Here is a 6,384-nt window from a genome sequence, read left to right as displayed (position 1 = left end):
AATAAAATAAATGCAAAATATGCCAGTTTGCCAGTCAGTCGGTCGTCTGTTTGTTCCAACTGGAACTGCTAAGACGATGACTTATCAAGGCAGAATTAAGCGATTGCTTTCTTCAGCTCTCTTCCCACATTCTACCGCTCTGCCGGCACTCTCCATTTTATTTTCTTTTGCCTTGGGGTCAGTGGCAGTTATCGTTGCAATTTTGTAATCAGTTGCCGGCTCAAGGTTAAATGCTTGCGGGCACAGTGGGACAAAGTCTGTGGGTGCGGGGTCCTTTTCACCTCACATGTTTTGCCTTTCCCCCGATTTCTGAATTTTGTTTACCCATATCGAGAATCGCCATATTTGATTTACATTTGTTCGAGTGTACCACCGTTGTGGTTTTTTTTTTTGCTTAGCGGCTACTTTGTGGGTCATTTGCCTGTCTGGCGGCTCATGAGTATACATATGCATGTGCACACTTGGAACTCGTATCGGATTTTTTCGTTTTTTATTTGCGATTGTCACTTTGTTGATTTAGATTTATGGCCATTTAAATGCAATTTCATTGTATTTTCTGGATCAGTATTGTGTACTGAATTGGGTCTTCTCCCTCCATCCCTCTACATTCACATTTTCTGTTTTTACTGTCTGCTTTGACAATGATGACGCTGATGAAGCCTAAATCGATTAGCGGCGATTGCTGTATATGGAATTGAACTGATGAAGTCAGTGAACTAATACAAAAATGTTGTTTTTGCTAGTATACATTTCTTATCTGGTTTCAAGCAAATTATAACGAATTTTATATGTCACTTCACATCATTCAAAATCAAATAAATTTAAATTGAAAAGAGAAAAGAGAAATATTTACGCAAGTGCATTACAAATTAAAACAATATACAAACGAAATTATAATAACTTTAACTTTTATCGATTTAATTACAAAGTTTTTATAAAATAGGTATCATTTTAAACAAAGCCTTTAAAGTTCTGTCTAAAACACATACTGCATTGTATTCCTGTAAAGTCCAATTTGTATTGAAAGTCCAATTTTAACTGAAAATACCTTTAATCCTACTTTTAGCTTACTAAGAAGACGGGAAAACAGCTCTAAGTGTGACAAGGTCTCGTAATCATATCGTAACCAACCAACGTCATTGGAGCACCCGCATCTTGTAATGCTGGCCAACTTTAGCTAAACATTTTAATTGTTTAACGCGTGTTATCAATTCGAGCCAAGTTGGCGGACAGGCCACACCCATAAAAACCTGGTGCAACATGAATGACGCATTACCCGGTGAATATTTCAATGGCTAGCTTCTTATGCCAGACCATCTACGCAAATGGGAGTCGTAAGACGGCAAGTCGCTTATTATAGTTTGTTATTTATAGATCATTCACAATGCGCGGTACTTTACACTTGACCAGCATCGCCTGACATTTGCATAGCTAATTTGTTTACCGCTCAGGCGAAGAATTAGAGTCCGCCAACCGCAAATAATTTCGCACATTAACCAACAGCTTGGGCGTGGAGCTGTGAGGGAGCGTCAGAATAATCTAATCGTTAAATGGCACACTAACCCCAAATAGAAATTGCTCTGCCATTGGCCCCATTCCACTCTCACTGATAAAAATAGTTTACGTTTTATCAAGGTTATTTGCCAAAAAATAGCAAATAGGAAAAAACCAAACAAAAGCGAAAACGAAAGTGGGAGCCAAAGCAAAAACGAGTGCGAGGGTGTGTGAATAGATAGACAGCGCCGCATACAATTGGGAACGACCTTGAGATAATGCCCTCATTTATGCATTTGATATTTGTTTATTTACCGTCAAACAGTAGGTGAAATTGGAATTGGAAATTGGAAAAAATTCTCCGCATGCTGAGCAACACACTTAAAGATAATAGCTTTTTTAAAAGTAAAATTGTTTAAAAAACACTGGAGAGGTGAATAAATGATCACCTAATAATAAACTATAAAACCATTAACTTTGTTTTGGATACACTTGATAAAGAATTGTACTTGTTGAACAACTAATTCCCTTTTTTTTTGCAAAATAAGAAATACTACAGCTTATTTAGAAAATTTACAAAAAACAATTTCGAAGGTTTAACAATAATTAATATAAATCCAAATTCCTTATACAAAATGTTCATCAAATATTTAGAGCATCACGTTTCTGCCTCAAACCCGTTTTGGGTTTTGGATCAATCTCCAAGATCTCAAAAACAAAACTTGAACAAAAAAATCAACCGCAATCAAAATGTGAAAAATAAGGTTAAATTAATACAACCAACAAAATTAAGTTTTGAGCAAAACTGAGTTCGACTACAATGAAATAAAAAAATGTATTACAAAATAAAGAAATAAAAATCACTATTAAACTTATTATTTAACCATATCCGAAAGTAATTACACTTTGTTTCAATAAAAACAATTTTTTTAATAAAACTTAAAAATAAACTAATTTTAAATTTTAAGTTACCACGACACTCCAAATATATATTGTTTGCGCAAATAAATTGTAAAGAATCGACACGTAAATTACAATACAAATTTTTTAATTTTTACAAATAATCTACAGGTTAAAAACGAGCCAAACGAATCTTTCCAATCAAAAGTCCAAAATATAAAAGTATGGAAAGGTCATTGTGCTTAGGTTTTTAGAAGATCATTGACACCTTGCCGATCGTTTATACAGGCACCTCAATATTAGATCAGATTAGGTACCTGGCTTCACAAATCTGTCAAGAACTGGGCCAGCGATCCCCGGCAGGGACCCTAACGAAATGTTTATTTACCCAAAAATTAGGGTCAGGGCTAGAGACGTCGCTATCAAGTGTCGTCTACGTTTTGTTCTCTGGTTGCAAACGTGTATCTGTGTCATGCGAAAGCGAAAAGATATACACACACACACACACAGCCACACACGGACAGTATCAGACGGGAGGGGAGGGGGGCAGCTAGGGGGCCAGTAAGTGTTCATGACTCCCATTCTAATTTCATTTAAATGCCCCGGACATTCAGACGTGCTGCCATCTTGCTCTTGGCCATCGCCCTTCACTCCTCCGCCCCTGTAAACCAGACGAAAATTTCTATATACAAAATTGCAGCCGACGTCGGCCATTTTGTTTTTACTTTTATTTCGTTTGTTTTTTTTTTTTTGGCAAAATTTCATGTTGCCTTTGTATTGCCGAATCGTTGTTTGTGGCTGATGTGACTGTGTCTGCCCTGCGCCTGCCACTGCCCCCTCTCACACCCACTGTACGTGAGTGTTGGATACAGCGGTGACACGCCCCGCATGGCCCCTCACTCAAACACGCCTTCATCATAATCATCGTCATTGTGTCTTGTTTTGTGAAGCGCAAAAACGTGTTGCCATCGTTTTATTTTTATTTTTCACTTTCTATTGATATATTTTACGAACTTTTTTATTTGTTGCTATTGTTGGATAAATATTTGCAATTCTTTCGGTTTGCCTGTCTATGCCAGTACATTTTTGGGTTTTATTATTCTTTGCTGCTGTGCATTTGCAAAAAATTCAAGACAAATAATTGAATTTAAGTGCTCCACAAGTATACAACATATTTATAAGTATGTAAATTGTACCGCTTTATATTATTGAAAATTTCAACCTTTGGTCTATAATAAATTAAGAATATTTTTGACAAAGTAGGGATCGCGTGCAAGAAGAGGGTATTTTAAAGACCGGTTCCCCTTATCAACGAATGGAAATAACAAAGCAAACGTAGAAAAGCTTAAGAATTTTCTAAGCAAACAGCAACTTAAAACGTCACAAAAGCCGATTGGTTGCCAACCGGTCCTGTGGCGCAATGGATAACGCGTCTGACTACGGATCAGAAGATTCCAGGTTCGACTCCTGGCAGGATCGCAGAAATTTTTTTATTTTTTTATTTTACAATATTAAAATTCTGGAAAAATTTGTACTTAATAAAACAGTAAAAAAAAAAACGTGGGTAATTAAAAAATTTTTAAATTCCTCTTAAATCAACATTGAGGCCGTCTTAAAACTGCTTTATAAATTGTAATTAATAAAACAAAAATAATATATGGAAACAAAGTAACAAAAAATTTAATTTCGCCCAACGTGGGGCTCGAACCCACGACCCTGAGATTAAGAGTCTCATGCTCTACCGACTGAGCTAGCCGGGCACTTGACTCGATTGCCGACAATAAGGCCCAGAAGCTTGTACAATTTGGCTAAGCAGCCACAAGGCAGAAATAAGATAAACATATAAAGCTGCTAGATAAATACACGTTTTTCGAGCATCTCCCACATGGCTAAATTGAGCTCACATTGCGTATGCGCATTCTAGATCTTTAGCGAGAGTGATTCAGGTCAAACTAATTATCTTGACCGAGCAAATTGAATCAACTACTTTGATGACTTGTCCATGGAAAAGATAATCAGAATGAATGTGATCAGTGTATGTATTATTGCATTGCCCGACGCTATTACACGATAATTTGCGGACTCTTTTTTGCTTAATCAGTTGAGGCAATGGGGGGAAATTCCATTTCATTCAGTGTCGCGACGGCACTCGCTCTCCGATTCTCTCTTCTAGTTGCTCACAACTATTCATAGATTTCTATTTCATTTTCACCCTGACCCACCGCAATAGTTTTTATATTGCTTCGTTTACCCCTTTTCTCAGTCGACAGCTGCAGCAACAATAACAATGCCAACTATTTATGGCAAAATTCATTCGCTTTGTTGGTGTTGTTGCTAGCTTTCTATCAGAGTTTTTGTGATTGCTGCTCTTGAATTAGTTTATTATTGTTTGTTGCTTTATTTTGTTTATTTCTCTTTTTTTTTTTTGCTTCTATTTTGTTTTTTCCGTCTGCGGTTCATTGAGTTCCTAAAGCGATAACAGTCTGAAACCATAGTCACACGCACAATTTTTACGCACAGAACGTAAAAGCAAAAACAAAGGCCATTTATAGCAAGTGCGAAATTTTTTACTGCAGACAATGCGAATGTATTGGGCGCGGTGCGTATACGTGGTGAATGAATCATATTACGCATACGCCACATTGTCTACGGCGTACGGTTCGAACATAAAAACACAATTTAGGAAGACAAATACTGTTGTAGAGATAAATGTATATAACATTTAAAGGTAATCTTACAAAGCCATACTTTTTTACAAGATTAAAATCAAGGTTTTATAAAAATCACAAAAAATCTATAAATGACAAGATTTATATTAAAATTGTTGGCTCTCCTTTTCAACACTCGCCTTGCAGTCTCGTTTTTCTTTTATTTTTATTTTATTGCCTTTCATTGGCCTTTGTTCTGAAATGTTGGTTTTTTTGTTTTTGCTGCAGTGATTTGAAATGCTTTGTTCTCATTTCACTCACACGTATACACAAATATATTGCTTGAAGTACACATGCAGCTTATTTGTGTTATTTTTTTTTGGCAAATTCATTTTCAGGTATTATCAGAATTTATTGCGTTTTAGGTTCATTGTTTCCCCCCAATTGGGCATTTGTTTTTCGCAGTAAAAAAAAACCGAAATTGTGCACCTACATTAAATGTGTTTTTGTATTGAATGGCACAACAGGTAAATAAGTTAAATTAATACATTGAACTTGATCAAAATGTAGGGGGTTCTGCTTAAAACACTCTTTGTTTATTCAATTTTTTCCTGCATGTATGTATGTATCTATGACTTAAGATGGACTAACATTAGTCCAATGTAAATTTAGTTACCTACCAGCTTTCGATTTAAAATGAAATTAACAACGTAAAAAAAGCAAAAGAAATGCTTAACTCAAAAAATGGCAAAGCGTCAAGAGCAACGAAAATTTAATTATTTTACTTTAAACTAAAAAATGTTTAGACAAATCTTCTGCTACTCTAAAACTAAATTTTAAAGAAATACCCGTTCATAGAAATATTTTGAAAATTAATATTTATTTATTTTATTTATTTATTTTATTTTATTTATTTTATTATAGTCTGAATTCGCGCCGTCTTGCCGCCAATAAAATTAACTTATAGGGACGCTTGGTCCTCCTTGTTCCAAATTTATCATGAAAGTAATATACCCCTTAACTCTACGTGCAAAGCGTATTGAATCTGTATATTTATATATGTATAATACAAATAGAATAAAAGCAGCAGAGAGAAAGAGAAAGATATTCCGAAGCGTCTATTAATTAAAAGCAAAAATAAGAGAAGGAAAATGTGCACTAAATGCGGTGGAGAGGGAACATACACTTCTACCTTTGTTTTCTTCTCGATATTGATTGATGTTTTCATAGCTACCCGTTTGCACAAACACAGAGGCAACTCATATACAGGTGTGTGTTTATGATTAATCGCCAAATATTGTGGGGTACAATGCACTCATCGACCGCAAAAGATTTATGTTTG

The 6,384-nt window shown here is 35.4% G+C and overlaps 2 non-coding genes across 2 annotated transcripts; one reads left to right on the top strand and one right to left on the bottom strand.

The window, feature by feature from the left end:
- Positions 1–3,800: 3,800 nt before the first annotated feature.
- Positions 3,801–3,873, top strand: Trnar-acg (transfer RNA arginine (anticodon ACG)). The gene has a single exon. It is a non-coding gene; the product is annotated as a tRNA-Arg (tRNA).
- Positions 3,874–4,081: 208 nt separating this feature from the next.
- Trnak-cuu (transfer RNA lysine (anticodon CUU)) lies at positions 4,082–4,154 on the bottom strand. The gene has a single exon. It is a non-coding gene; the product is annotated as a tRNA-Lys (tRNA).
- Positions 4,155–6,384: the final 2,230 nt, after the last annotated feature.

The sequence above is a fragment of the Drosophila gunungcola genome (assembly GCF_025200985.1).
Source record: "Drosophila gunungcola strain Sukarami chromosome 2R unlocalized genomic scaffold, Dgunungcola_SK_2 000011F, whole genome shotgun sequence".
In the NCBI taxonomy this organism is placed as follows: domain Eukaryota; kingdom Metazoa; phylum Arthropoda; class Insecta; order Diptera; family Drosophilidae; genus Drosophila; species Drosophila gunungcola.
Note: the sequence above shows the minus strand (reverse complement) of the source record. Positions and strands in the feature narration are given on the sequence as shown.